The sequence below is a fragment of the Phacochoerus africanus genome, chromosome 6 (assembly GCF_016906955.1).
Source record: "Phacochoerus africanus isolate WHEZ1 chromosome 6, ROS_Pafr_v1, whole genome shotgun sequence".
Taxonomy (NCBI): Eukaryota; Metazoa; Chordata; class Mammalia; order Artiodactyla; family Suidae; genus Phacochoerus; species Phacochoerus africanus.
The window spans coordinates 11,316,308-11,331,708 of NC_062549.1; positions in this window are offsets into that span (position 1 = coordinate 11,316,308).

Consider the following 15,401-nt stretch of genomic DNA (forward strand, 5'->3'; position numbering starts at 1 on the left):
GTCCTACCTTTGCAGGGAGGGAGGGGACCAGTGGTTTATTTACCTTTGGAACCAGCAATTTCCTAGGCTCTGAGGTATATACAATTAGAGAGAAGAGGATCCCTTTGTGATAATAAAACTCTCGACGAGGCATTTGATGAATACTCTTGAGATCACTTAATGAGATGAAACCACAGCCTCCTCAGTTTGGCTTCCTCTGACTTGAGAAGAGCGATGCTGTTTCTTTTCCCCTCAAAGACCTTCATGTTAACATTCCGACTCACTCAGCATCACCTGAGTCAGCATATCATTGTGAATGACAGTCTGGTTCAGTGAACAAGCGAAATGGTTTATTTATAAGCCTCTTTCCCAACTGGGATCCTGGGAAAACTGCTGTTCTCAGAAGTAAATAAAGGTCAGGATGCCTTAATATATACTCAGTGGAAAGTCTAGTGATGGTTCTTTCTTGATGAGTGAGAGGATGAATGCAGAACTATTCTTGGATATGTTGGCAAAAAATTCTAAGGGAGCATGTGCCATATGGAACTCTTCTCCTCTGTTCTGTTCTTATTCACTGCTCCTAGTTGACACTTTTGCTCTGTGGTCTGTTACAGTAGCATCTTAGCTGATCTCTCTGCCTTCATGCTCTCTGCCCACTCCTACTCTATGTTACTCACCCAGGATAGATCTATATCCCTTAATCATAGTTCCTACCCTCTTCAGTTCCTCTCCCTCCCATAAAGCTTGAAGCATCAAATTAAAAACTATCATTGATTTTTTTTTGCCACGAGGTGGACAACTTTACATATTCATGTTTGTCTGTCTATATTTGTACTTTGATGCCTAGAATTTTTGAATTCTATATGCCCAGTACAATGATGGCATAAAGACTATTGGTTGAATAAATAAATGATCCAATTTTATTTCAGTAGACTTTATGTGGTATGGATCACTTACTTCTTTCAGGAAACTGAATTTGATAATGGTTAAGTAAATTATCCAAGTTTATAGGAGAAAACCCAGGCTTAAAATCCAGGCTTAGCAGATTTCAGAACTCTTTATTTTTGGCTTTTTAGGGCTGCACCCGCGGCACATGGAGGCTCCCAGGCTAGGGGTTTAATCTGAGCTACAGTTGCCGACCTACACCACAGCTCACAGCAACGCTGGTTTCTTAACCCACTGAGCGAGGCCAGGGATCGAACCTGAAACCTCATGGTTCCTAGTCGGATTTGTTTCTGCTACACCATGGCAGGAACTCCCAGAATTCATTTTTTAAACCGATATTCAATTCTGGCTCAAACTGCTCTAATTAACCCCCCCCCCCAAAATAAGACCATCCTGTAGACAGCTAAAGTTATCCAGAAGACCCTGAGAATGTTAGCATGCCTTACTGCTTGGTTCTCACTTTATTCAAATCCTACTCATCCTTAAAGTCTCATCACACTCGCCACTTTCTCCAAAAGCCAAGGCAGATAATCCTTATGATAAAGTCTGCTTTGAATTCTGCCACAAACTCATCCAAGATTCATACTTTGATGCTAACTATTAGCATTCGTTGAGTTTAGGGAAAGGAGAGTCTCATTGAATTTTTATGTTCCCCTCAGAGACTGCTCAAGTGCTGGACATCAGAAACGGTCTTAGTAAATGTTTTTAACTTCATCAGATTCAATTTGATATCACCCCCCCCCCGTCAACTTCCGGCTTCTCTCATCAGCAGTCATATCACCCCCCCGTCAACTTCCGGCTTCTCTCATCAGCAGTCACATCACCCCCCTGTCAACTTCCGGCTTCTCTCATCAGCAGTCACATCACCCCCCCATCAACTTCCGGCTTCCCTCATCAGCAGTCACATCACCCCCCCATCAACTTCCGGCTTCTCTCATCAGCAGTCACATCACCCCCCCATCAACTTCCGGCTTCCCTCATCAGCAGTCATATCACCCCCCGTCAACTTCCGGCTTCTCTCATCAGCAGTCTTGGAGGCACATTTACCAGAAAAGACGTTCTCTAGTTTGAGAAAATGTCGTGAACTAGAGAGCATTTTGGACTAATCCCAAGGAGCAAAGTTCCTCGCTGCCTGGATGGAGGCTGAGAAAGGGATTTTTTTTTTTTTTTTCCTCTTGTGCTTCTGGGCATTTCTCCCAGACTCCCCTAATTTCTGACATTGAGCTTCTGGGAACATTACGTGCCCACGTGCCTCTCCAACCCCCCACAAACATATCCACATATCCATTCCATGGAACTTTCCCGCACCCCACCTTGTGAGCGAGAATCTGAAAGTGGGGTGACATGGAGAAATGCACAGTGAAGCTCATTGGGACAGTTTCTAGCATGGGTTCTGTGCTACTGAAAACAGGGCAGGAGAGTCATCCTTCTGAGAGAGAGAGAGACGTAGGAGATATTTCTGGTGCATTGATTTGGAAATCATCAAATAAAATCCTAAATGCCAAGGCCTGAAGACCTACCTCTGCAGTCCTTTCCTTCCCTTTTAAGGCTGGCAGAACTGCAAGCTGGGATAACACCAAAGTATTTTTAGCAATGTGTATTGATTTTTTTTTTTTTGTCCTTGGAAGCTACTAAATGCTTTTATAACCCCAAAACAACAAATGAAAAAAGCCAGCTGCGGCAAAATCTCATTTAAGGCAGCAGCATGATAATGATATTAAAATAATAATATGTTACACAGTATCTGAAGTTATAATACTTGAATCTTCTGGCATAAAGAATCTCCACTGAATGCTTTGCTCTCTGAATAATGCCTTTTGACTGAATGTTCTCTAGCAAAACTATTAGGTAAATAAGAAAATTTAAGATGTGTTGCCCTTATGTGCTGGCAAGGCATAAACCGTCCAAGAGAGGGACAGTCATGAATAACTGACACTGGTGAAACCATCAGGAAAAGCTGAAATTGTGTATATTTATTACAAACTTTCTTCATTCTCCAGACATTCTATCTGTATCAATACCATCATCATCCATGAATTGAAGTAGCTTGTCTTAAACCTTTGCTGCCCTGTCCCTGTGTAATACCAAGCACTAGACTAAATAGATTTTATGACTTCACTTGGTCTAGTCGAATAGTGAGCCTGGAAACCTCTTTTCTCTTTTTTCCCCGTGGACTACATCCACCAGCAAAGCTCTCTCTGTGTCCAGCCTCGAAATAACATCCTATACCTGGCTCCTCACTTAGTGCCTTATTATGTAGAAGGTACTGTTTTAGATTCTGCTTGGGTCTGTAACCTAGATTCTGCATCATTCTCTTGCAAGTAGCACTGGCCCTTCTCTTCACTCCTGTTTTCCTTTCTCCCCATGAGAAGAAGTTTATTTAGTGGGGTCCCTACTTTAGTAAGGGGTTAATATTCATTATCTGCCCCCCACACACTTTATTTTGCAGAGGAGCTTGTTTTTGAGACTCATACCTTCTTGGTTCCTCCATGCTCTCATTTAACCTCTCATTGTGAGGAGGTCAGTGGTTTCACAGAGAGGTCTGTTCTTCAGGAATTACATTAGGAACCTTGATTCTGATAATAGCTCAAGTCATAGTCTGCAACTTAGTTTTATCCACAATAAACAGGCAAGTAAATCTCCACGTATTTCTGCATCAGTCCTCAATACAAAATCACACTGAATTATCATACTAATATGTGAGCCACTGTTCATTCTTATTTTACAATAGAGGCTCAGAGAGCTTAAAGATCTGTCTCAAGGTCACACACCTGTCAAAGGCAGAGCCAAGACTTGAATGCAAGCATGATGACCCCAGGGAAATTCATTCCATAGTTTTGCAAAGCTCTACTCTGGAGCTCTCTGGCAGGATGGGGAAGGGGGAGGTACGAGGGACAGGGATCCATTTGTCCTCATGAGGGTGAACCAGAAATAGATGACCCAAAGCAGCAAAAGACAATGAAGAAAGACAAAAAAGGGAAGGAGGTCCTGACTTGAAAAATAGGGGAGGGGGTCAAGTGTTTTCAGTTTTCCCAGAGGATACCCAGGATATTAAGAGAGGGGAGGAGATGGAAGTGAATAGACTTTGATCAAGCTTTTGTCAGTAATCTGGGAAAATATAGTCTAGCCTTTCCTTGTGAGCTTCTGCTTTGAGATTGTCTTCCTCTTTCCCTGGTGATGGCTATTCTCTTGGTCCTGGTTAAGTTTCTGGGTACATCACAGAAGCGCACATAGTAAGTCCTCCATACATTGCTGAATGAACTAGTTAAGGGAGTTCCCAGTGTGGCTCAGTGGAAATGAACCCGACTAGGATCCATGAGGACGTGCTTTTGATCCCTGGCTTTTCTCAGTGGGTCAGGTATCTGGCGTTGCTGTGAGCTGTGGGGTAGGTTGAAGATGCAGCTAGGACCTGCTGTGGCTGTGGCTGTGATATAGGCTGGCAGCTGTAGCTCTAATATGACTTCTAGTCTGGGAACTTCCATATGCCACAAGTGTGGCCCTAAAAAAAAAAGAAAAAAAAGAAGAAATAATTTATTCAGATATGCATAATCAACCTAGCAGATGGTAAGTTCTCCAGCATATGGTAAGGGCTCCATAATATTGGATATTATTTCTGTTCTCAATCCGCTAGATACAGCCAATATCCAAGTCCAAAAATCTTCTTTTTCAGAATTCTGCTTTGATCACCCGAACTGCATCAATCTCCTAGTTACTCTCCAGAAACCTGGATCTTAGATTTAGAGGGGACGTAGGGAACCATCTTGGACCACACTCCATCTGATGGAAGATGACTTTCTGAAATAAATGAAAAATCATCTCATTTCCAAGTCAGTATATCCAGCGAGGAAGATGCCAGAGCTTTTATTTATTCATCACTGCTCTCTTAGGGTGGGTTTCCCCACCCTGAATAGAAATCGATTTTGGTACATCACTCATTGGTCTTGGTTAACAAGTTTGGATCAACATAGATGGTATCTGTGCTTCCAGGGCTAAGTAATGTGGGTGAATTGATATAGAAAGAATTTGATATAACTTTTAGTCCAGTTTTGACTGACTCCAGAGTTTGTAATTTTTTTTTTTTCATCTTTTTAAGAGCCTCACCTGCAGCATTTGGAGGTTCCCAGGCAAAGGGCAAAACAGGAGCTACAGCTGCCAGCCTATACCACAGCCACAGCCACACCAGATCTGAGCCATGTCTGCAGCCTACACCACAGCTCAAAACAACGCTGGATCCTTAATCCACTGAGTAAGGCCAGCGATCGAACCTGGATTCTCATGCATGCTAATCAGATTTGTTTCCTCTGAGCCATGACGGGAACTCCTGGCCTTTTCTTAAATCATAGAACACAAGCTTTACTAAATAGAAAATTCATGAAGGCAGGAATCATTTTCTAATGAAAATTTTCTCCCCAAGATGCCTAATGTAAAACCAAAACATAGAATTTAGGAAATAATTTTTGCATTTTTGGCAAAGCTTCGAATCACATTCCAAACCTGTCCAGATGTCTTCAAACATTGATTCCATCATTTGCCCCTTCTTCTGGTTTTATGCCATTTGATAAAGAGCTGTCTACATCTTACAGGATGGAGAGGCATTATGTCATCGTGACATAAAGCATGGATTCTGAAAGCTTGTTGCCTGGTTTTGAAACTTGGCTCCTCCAAGTTACCTTGGGCTCTAAACAATTTTTTCTGTTGATAGGAAGAAACTAGGATCTTCCCAGTGATAGTGTAATAGGTATGATCCCCTTTATATAGCAGTCATTTTTATAACAAGTTCATAAGGCTGTAAGAGGAGACCTTGTCACATATATGGCTAACATCTAAGCAATATGAAGTTCTATCTTTCTTCTCTTCAAATATTCTAATGACTTCATCACACTGGGAAATAAAACCTTAAGGTGTTCCGAGTGAACTTATGTAGGCTTCCTGGTATTCCCATTTGGTTTGATGTGTTATAATCATGTATATTTTCCATAATCTGTCCTAGAATTTTTCTTGGGATTAACAAAAGACTTTATCTCTTTGTTGGTTCTGTAATCTGCCTTTTTTCTCCTCTTTTCAGAATTCAGGGAAATACTCTTTCATTTCCATTTTTCTAAAAACTTTTTCTTTCTACATGATTCTACAATAAGACTTGGAATGCCTCTGTACTCATATTAGTAAGATCTTCTGGTTCCTCGGAGTGTCCTCTGTCTGCATCTGGAAACTTGAATGAATATAAAGAAGACAGGGCTTGCTCCCTAATTATCTTCTCACCGATTGCAGCCTTCAATTTCCTTTTAACTACATCTGTTCTATGCCTTTCAGTCTGAAAATTATTCACTTTGATTTAAACAACAGGTGCAAAAAAGCTAAGCAGCTCTGGTTTTCTCTGCCATCTGTTAACATGCCACCTGCCACAAGCGTTGGCCTCGCCTTGCCTTCTTTGTGTGTTCTTTCCTCTCAGTCAGAACTAGGGATCGGGAGTTTACTCTGTGAACTCGCTCATTGCATTCCCACCTATGAGTGTTTCATTTCAAATTTTTAACAATATGGATGATGTGCAGCTTAGTTCTCTTTGTGCTTAGGCCTGTTTCTTTTTTTAAGAAAGAAGCTGTCCTATGCTGGCTGCTAAACAATTTTCAAACCTATAGGGAATATTTTCTTACATCTTCCCCGTCTCTTGTGTGTTTCCAATGATCAACTACAATGGTGGGCATATAGGGTGATCCATGTAATTTACTCTTCAAACTTTTGATGTATGTACTTTTGAACGTGGAAGAGGCTCTATGACAATTATACTAATGCAATGATTGGGACTCTTCTGGACAAGTGGAATGAATGTATGTAAATTCTAGGTGTATATGGAGGTACTGGGAAGGTAGTCAGAGTAGTTTTTATACTGGAGACAAATATGGGCACAATAAACTAGAGACCCAGACCCAACTGATTAAGATCAGAAGCTTAGAATAAAAATAATGGTTACAGAACATCTTTGTCCACATATTACTGGAGCCAACCTCTGTTCTAGACGCTCTCAGGTCACAGAAACGCTATCCTCCAGAAATCTCTCACGCATTCCCGTTGTGGCTCAGCTGTTAACAAACCTGACTAGGATCCAGGAGGATGCAGGTTCGATCTCTGGCCTTGCTCAGTGGGTTAAGGATCCAGTGTTGCCGTGAGCTGTGGTGTAAGTTGCAAATGGGGCTTGGATCCTGAGTTGCGGTGGCTGTGGTGTAGGCTGGCAGTTACAGCTGCGATTTGACCCCTAGCCTGGGAACCTCCGCAGCCGTAAATAGACAAAAAAAGAAAAAAGAAAAAGATAAAGAAATCTTTCAGAGGACACTGAATGCTCTTTGTTTTCAGGAGATGAAGGGGGGGGGGGTGGGCAGGTAGATAAGGGAATAAGGATCCCAGCCTGAATTTGGTTCTCTGAGTCCCAGACTCCTCTCTCACAGGTGCATCTACCCAGGCACTTCCTAATGGCACGTAAAAATAATGCAGAGAGATGCCTGTGCCTGGAGTTCTGTTTCCTCCATGGAGGGCACTTCTGTTTTTCTTCAATGTCCTGGGTTTGGTGACTGACAAAACATAGGATAGTTCATGTGTGTGTTCAAGGTGGTGCAACGAGTTGGTTTTAATTTTGCCTCTTGTTACCAGGTTAGGATGCAATTTTGTGTCTTTGAGTAGAGCGGAGCTGGGTTTGAAGGCTACCTCTGTGACATACGACTTCTGTGGTCCAGCCCTCTAATCCTCAATTTCTTCATCTACAAATGGGGAAAATAATCACTCCCTCATAATAGTATCATGAGACTTGATGAGGTAATGCCCCTAAAGCCTGTAGCACACTATCCAACACAAAAATCTGATTTCGTTAGAAAGTAGCAGCTGTTATTGGCATTATTAGACCTTTCATGGTTAGTTTTTCTTGCCTTGCCATCCTGACACAGCTCCCCAGACCTCACAAATCTATGGACTCCAGGACTTTCAGAACTTGTTGGATCATCCAACCTAAACCTCTTGTTTTTATAGGCAGGGAACATGAGGAGTAGAAAGTTTAGATGCCTTGCTCTACATCACACAGCTAGTTAAAATATTATTTGGGGGACAGAAAATAGGTGTACCAATTCCTAACCCAGTGATCGTTCTCACCTCTTATTCCCAAAGACCCCCCCAATGAACTTTTATTGCCTGAAAGTTTAGACCCCCAGATGAAACATTGCCTTATTGCTCAATGCTGAACAAAGATGTTCAAAACACCAGGTTTTTGTTGATTCAGCAGCTATCAGCAACTAAATTCCCTGAGCAATTTAATTTCATTAATCCAGACAGAACCATGTCTAGGACTAAGATACAGGTGTAAAACCTCTTTCACCTACCTCTCATAACCATCCACAAGTAAAAATGAGAATGCACATATTCCCAAAGCAGAAACAGGAAATTACACTCCACTTTGGCTATGAGATTACATCTATTGTAGTAATAAAATTGCCCACAGTGCTGTGATTTTTTTTTTTTTTTTTTTTGCTACAGTCTTATAGCCTTCACCTTGTACCCCTTCTCCTATCTGCCACACTCTGGAGAAAGCAGGCAATAAAAACTCCTAATTATTTTCCATATATTTTTATTCTTTTAGCAATTCCTATAATAAAAAGATAGCACCGTGGGACAAGTGGTTGCCATGGAAATGGACCAAGGCTAAACAGACTCTCATAGCATAGTGAGAGGCAAGAAGAGAGGAGGAGACCACAGCCCTCAGGAATTGGAAGATAGCTGCAGGTCATGCTGCTCTCCCAGCCCCATCTGCCCAGCTCTTTGAACCTGAGAGAGAGATCGTACACTTGTCTATTTTAAGAGACCCTTTACACATGAGGGAAGGGCGTTAGGACACAGCCGTAGGTGTGTCTGACACCAAGAAAAACAGCCCACTGGATCAGGAGACACTAGAGCGTTTCTAAGAAATATAGTTTTCACTGAACTGCGGAATCATTTCCCCAGGCTGGAGCAAAGCAACAGAGCTGTTAGTTCCAGCATGCTTCTAACCACCTGCCTGGTCAAGGACAGTCAGAAACTAGCAGATTCAATGCACCAGCTGTGTTTCATATTGGTTAGCATGGTGGTTAATACAGAAAGTTTCAGTCAGCCTTCCTTGGTTCAAATTCTAGTGTCACGGGATATGTCATCCTCAGCAAATTCTTCAGAGCCTCTGACCGTCGACGCCCTCACCTGCAAAACAATGACTTTGTGGCAACACAACTTTAACATCCCCCCCGACATGGTCTCTTCGTGATAGGTGAACCTTCTTCAGTGGTGCTCTTGTCAGACCTACACACACCATCCTTTCTTGCATTCTACTGACAATGTGCATAGGTTTGCATGACCTTCAATCTCCTAACCTCCAACCTTCCAGAGAACAGGAGCAACATCCGTGCTATCTGTGTATCCCCGAGGGAAGTATAAGGTCTGGGACATGGGTGTCTTCAATGTTTGTTCACTGAGTTGAATAGACCCTACCCAGTAGAAGATTCTTTTAGGATCTAAACCTTCTTGTACAAATTCCCTAGGAGTTGCCACTGGGGCCCACTGGGTTAAGAATCCAACTGCAGTGGCTTTGGCCTCTGTGGAGGTGTGGGTTCTACCCCTGCCCCGGTGCAGTGGGTTAAAGGATCGTTGTTACCAAAGCTGCAGTGTGGGTCGAAGCTGTGGCTCAGCTTCAGTCCCTGGCCCTGGAGCTTCCATAGGCTGCAGGTGTGGCCGTGGGGGAAAAAAAAAAAAAATTCCCTAAAGTCCAGAGGAAAATCTATCAGAACTCAGGCTCGTATTAGGAAGTTAGAACCAAATAACCTGGATTTGCTTTGGCTCTTTCACTTACTAGCTCTGTGGTTTTGAGCCGTCCTTTTGCTATTCAAGTATTTATTCTTTTCTTTTTCTCTTTCCTTCTGTTTCTCCCCCCAGCCCTCTTTCTTTCAACATTCTGCTATGCATTTGGATCTATACTAGATGCTGGAGATATACAAACAAATAAATAGACATAATTCCTACCCTCAACATTACGTGGACCGATAGGGATAGAGTAGGCACGGGTGGTTGTAGAAATCCCAACAGATCACAGATAAAGAGGGAAACCTGGGAGATGTTGGGAGACCACGGTAGGTTCAAGAAAAGGCAGGGCTACTTAACTAGCGGAGGTGCGAAAATTGCCTCCGGTCATTGGGTGGGGGATGGGATGAGGCCTGATTTCAGATTCAGACCAAGGGCAAGAGTCTTAAGACAGCCCTTCAGCTGATTTGAATACACGCCTTCCTGGATGTTAAGGAGGAGCCACTATTCCCAGAAAGGAAGAGATGGGCCTTTCCAAACCCCACTCCCCTTGGATGATAAAAACTGTGGCCCACCGGATCCTCAGGCAGAAGTTTCCTTGCCTGCCTGTTGCATCTCTCACAAGCGTCCTATCCTGATAAATCTGTTTCTTGCCTATCACTTTGTCTCTCCCTGAATTCCTTCTGTGCAGAGGCATAAAGAAGCTGAACTTTGGTGAGTCCAGACACAGGGCGAGTAATTCTATTTTTTTTTAAATTTTTTGTCTTTTTGCTATTTCTAGGGCCACACCTGCAGCATATGGATGGAGGTTGCCAGGCTAGGGGTCTCATCGGAGCTGTAGCTGCCAGCCTACACCACAGCCACAGCAACACTGGATTCTTAACCTACTGAGCAAGGCCAGGGATCGAACCCGCAACCTCATGGTTCCTAGTTGGATTCATTAACCACTGAGCCACGACAGGAACTCCCCCAAGTAATTCTAATTTAAAACTGTGGGTTTAAGTCCCAATCTGGCTTTAGACTGGGTTCGAGTCCCGGTACGTGGGTTCAAATCCCAATCTGTTTTCTGGCTAGGTTCAGGCTGTGAGGGCTGTCAGTTTCAGACCTAGGTTGGAATAGTGTGATGTTTAATTGAGAAAAAGGAAGTAGAGCCAGTTATATTAGGGTGGGGGGGCAGTGAAATGAGTTAGTGCTCAGATAAAATGTGAACAGTAATAACGTCTGAAGAGCTATAGGGATTTTAATTCCTCATCCTACTCTTAATGCTACAAGAGGGAGGTTTGATGTGCTTGTATGAAGATCAGAGAGCCCCAGTGGACAAACAGCCGTCTCCAGGCGTCATAAAAGAGATTATAATCAGCTACATCTGTGAGACTCCTATCAGCAACCACTCATTTGCAAGACAACTCTGAGCTGGTGAGTAGGGGGCTAGGTCTTGGAAGTCCAAAGAACAGGTCAATGTAATGAAGTGGTCGAAGAAAGGGTTAAGTTCGCTACGCAAGGACTGCTAAGGGAGGGCAATATAATAGCAAAAGGGAGCTACTACACCAGCTGAAGTCTAAGCAACTGCATTGTGAGAATGAATGACGTTCAAGTGTGAATCTACACACCTGTATCTCTAAGCCAACGCTGACGTCTGGGCTCCTTTTGCTCAGTGTTTGTGCTGTGGTGTATGTTTGTGAGTGTGGGGTGTTGTAGGGAGTAGCACAGGGACAGAGTGAACCTTGCAAAAGACAGAACTGTGCTGTTAGGAGACTGCTAGGTATTACATCTTGCAACTTTGCCATATTTGCAAGTATGATGCCTACTCTGAACCAGCACTGGATAGGTCCTCTCCCAAACATCTCTCTTCATGTTCACTGCAGACAGAGGACAAAAGGAATGGTATATCACATTTGCATTCAAAAATAACTGCAATGCAGTGGAGACTAAGTTTTTATTTTTTTTAATTTTTTAATTTTTTTTTCTTTTCTATGGCTGCACCTGCAGCACATGGAGATTCCCAGGCTAGGGGTCCAGTTGAAGCTGTAGCTGCTGGCCTACGCCAGAGCCACAGCAACGTGGGATCTGAGTGGCATTTGCAACCCACACCACAGCTCATGGCAACGCCAGACCCTTAACCCACTGAGCAAGGCCAGGAATCGAACCCGCAACCTCGTGGTTCCTAGTCTGAATTCATTAACCACTGAGCCATGACGGGAACTCCGAGACTAAGTTTTTATATCCAAGGTAACACAGTCATTAAGAAGTAAAATTAAGACTGCTCTTTTGCTGGTTTCTAAGTCCAGTACCTTATCTCCCAGCCATGGATATAGATACACGTGTAATTTTTTTTTTAACCATTTTTTTTTTTTAACCATTTGGATGGCTTTGGGCGGAAAGCTCCGTTTAAATTGATGACCTTTCATTAGCATCAATAAAGGCAGACCATCTTTTGTACAATTGTATGAATGTTTAAAATTCGAGGGGATGTATTTATCCATAAATTGCTCTGGAGAGAGTGACAAAATAATCACTAAAATACGAAAAGGGCTTCTGGGGGCCCAGAACAAAACTGTTTCTTTATTAAATTTATGTAAGTTTAAATAGTCACGTGTGGCTGGTAATGTCCTTATTTGGGATAATTTTAATCATGTCATCTTGACAGCATGTTTAAGGGTAAAGGACAGGAAAGTAGGCAGGGAGATTTAGAGGATGGGAGGAGGGAAGAGATGGAACTGAAAAATACCATCCTAGGATGTAGAAGCAGAAGAGAGAAATGGACTCTCTTAGATAAGACTCCACAAGACAGCAAAATGCCAAGAGGAAGGTATTCTGTTTTAACCATACCCAAATTTCCATCTGACTAGGTCAGAATATATACTTCAAACTAAAACTACTCACACCTGTACATGTACCTGACAAGTCAACATGCTAGGCGCTCTCCTTCTTGACCACCAAAAAACACATGTTTTTAGCATGTGTTAGACACCATCCAATTCACAGAATAACCAAAGCATCTCTGTGTTTAAAAGGACCAAAGAGATCATTGGAAACAACTTTATACCAGTGTAGGAATTGCCTTGCCCTGCTCCAAGTCATGGCCTTCTGCCCCAGCACTTGTAGGGAAACTGTAACACGTCCAACGTATGGGTTTATCTGGAGACCCTGCAAGACCTTCCAGAAATAAGATGGGTTACAGAGCTGAGAAATGAAAGGGCCATACGAGAGTTGGGGAAAAATGTCTAGTTCAGAATTGAAGCGTGGAAGTGCGGAAGCTGAGGAAAGTCTCACCTTAGATGGCTTCACAGATCTGTTTTCTAGTGCAGTGAGTCCAAGTTGGAACGCTGCCAAGGATAAGCTTTGCCACATTTTATCCAGTCAGTGGAATTTGTTAATTCCACTGCTATAGCCCTCTGGTCTGGTAGACTGGATGCAATTGAAACTGGATGTTTCAATGCAGTTGGAAAACAAAATCTTTCAAAACACAAGAACATGAAAGAGGCTCCAGGACTTTCAGGAGGATGTAATCTAACATGCACATAATGGTGGATGGCAGAAAGAGGGAGAAAATATATTTGAAAAAATAATGGCTGCTTTTTCTCCCAAATTGATGCCAAATAGCACACAAATCCATGAATTTCAGGAACCTTAAAAGAATTAAAAAAAAAAAACAAAAAAACCCCAAACCCTTAGACATATGGTAATTAAACCACTAGAAAAGAAAGAAAGATTTCCCATTGTGACTCAGCAGTAACAAATTCAGCTATTATCCATGAGGATATGAGTTCAATCCCTGTCCTTGCTCAGTGGGTTAAGGATCTGGCATTGCTGTGGATGTGGTGTAGGCCAGCAGCTGCAGCTCTGATTCAACCCCTAGCCTGGGAACTTGCATGCGCCATGGGTGCAGCCCTTAAAAAAAAAAATTAAAAAAAAGATAAAAAAGAAAATCTTAAAAGCAGAGAATTAAAAAATACAGTATAGGAAAAGAAAAGCAAAGGAACAAAACTAAATGAAACAAACCAACAATTAATAGCAAGTCAGATTTAAACCCAACTACATCAATAATTGCATTATAAGGGAATGGCCTCAAAATGCTGAGCAAAAAGCAGACATTACCAAAAATTTTTTAAAGCAAGACTCAACTATATGCTGCAGAAGAGATATACTTTAAATATGAGTGCACAAGTAAACAGTAAAAGAAATTATACCATTAAGAGAAAGCTAGCGTGACTATATTAATATCAGAAAAAATACATTCCAATAAAAAGGGTATTACTAGATAAATAGGATATTTTATATTTCTAAAATGGTGAATTTATCAAAAAATATAAAAATCCTAATTGTATATCCACCTAATAAGAGAAATTAAAAATATATGGAGATGAGTTTCTGCTGTTACATTAAGGATCCAGCATTGTCTCTGCGGTGACATGGGTTCAATCCCCAGCCCATCCCAGTGGGTGAAGAATCTGGTGTTGCCACAGCTATGGTGTAGGTTGCAGCTACAATTCCGATTTGATCCCTGGCTGGTGAACTTCCATATGCCATGGGGGCCACCAAAAAAAAAAAAAGAAAAAGAAAACGAAAAAGTAATAGAACTAAAGGGATAAATAAGCTATACAGAAAAGATTTGTATATCATCAATCACACCAAAACGAAATATGTAAAAAAATAATGAAAATACAGAGAAAAAGTAAATGTTTTAAAAGAAAAACACATATGTGAAGAAGAAATCAAAGGAAAATTTTTTCAGTATTTGAACTAGATTGTAATGGAAACAAAACATCAAAATTTGTGTCATGAAACCAAAACAATAGATGGAAATTTATAGTTTATTGTATTTTTATATTAGAAAAGTTTAAAAGATATTGAAATCAATATCAAACCTATTTCCTTGGGCTAGAAAAAAAAAGAGCAAATTCAAGTCTAAAGCAAGTAAAATAAAATATAGATAACATGGAAATCAGTGAAACAGGAAATAGAAAAAATAAATTAACAAAGAAAATATTTTGAAAAGATTGCTAAAGTTGATTATCCTTAGCAAGTCTAATCAAAATATATCTTTAGGGAGTTCCCACTGTGGTACAGTGGGTTAAGAATCTGACTGCAGCAGCTTGGGTTGCTGCAGAGGCATAGGTTCTACCCTCAGCCCAGTGCGTTGGGTTAAAGGATCCAGTGTTGCCACAGCTGCAGCATAAGTCATAGCTCTGGCTCAGATTCAGTCCTTGGCCCAGGAACTTCCATATGCTGGGGGTGTGGCCATAAAAAAACATTTAAAAATATATCTCTAGTTAACGTCCAGAATAAAAGAAATGTTAGAATCACAGATTCTACAGATATTAAAATTATAATGATAAAACATTTATGTCAATATTTTCAACAATTTAGATGAAACAGACAACATTTGAAAGACATAAATTACCAAAATTGGCACGAGAAGAAATAGAAAATATATATTGTTTTTAGACCATAGGGAAACAATGCATAATTTTAAAATTTCTCACAGAGAAAAGTCTAGTGTCCCTATTAAATTCTATCAATAGTGAAGTGTCTTAAAAATAAATAATAGTAGAGATACACAACTCTCAGAAAATAAACACTTTGCAGCTCATTATATGAGGCCAGAATCACCATGATATCAAAACCAAACAATGATACTACACACACACAGAAAAAAATCCCCTACAAATATA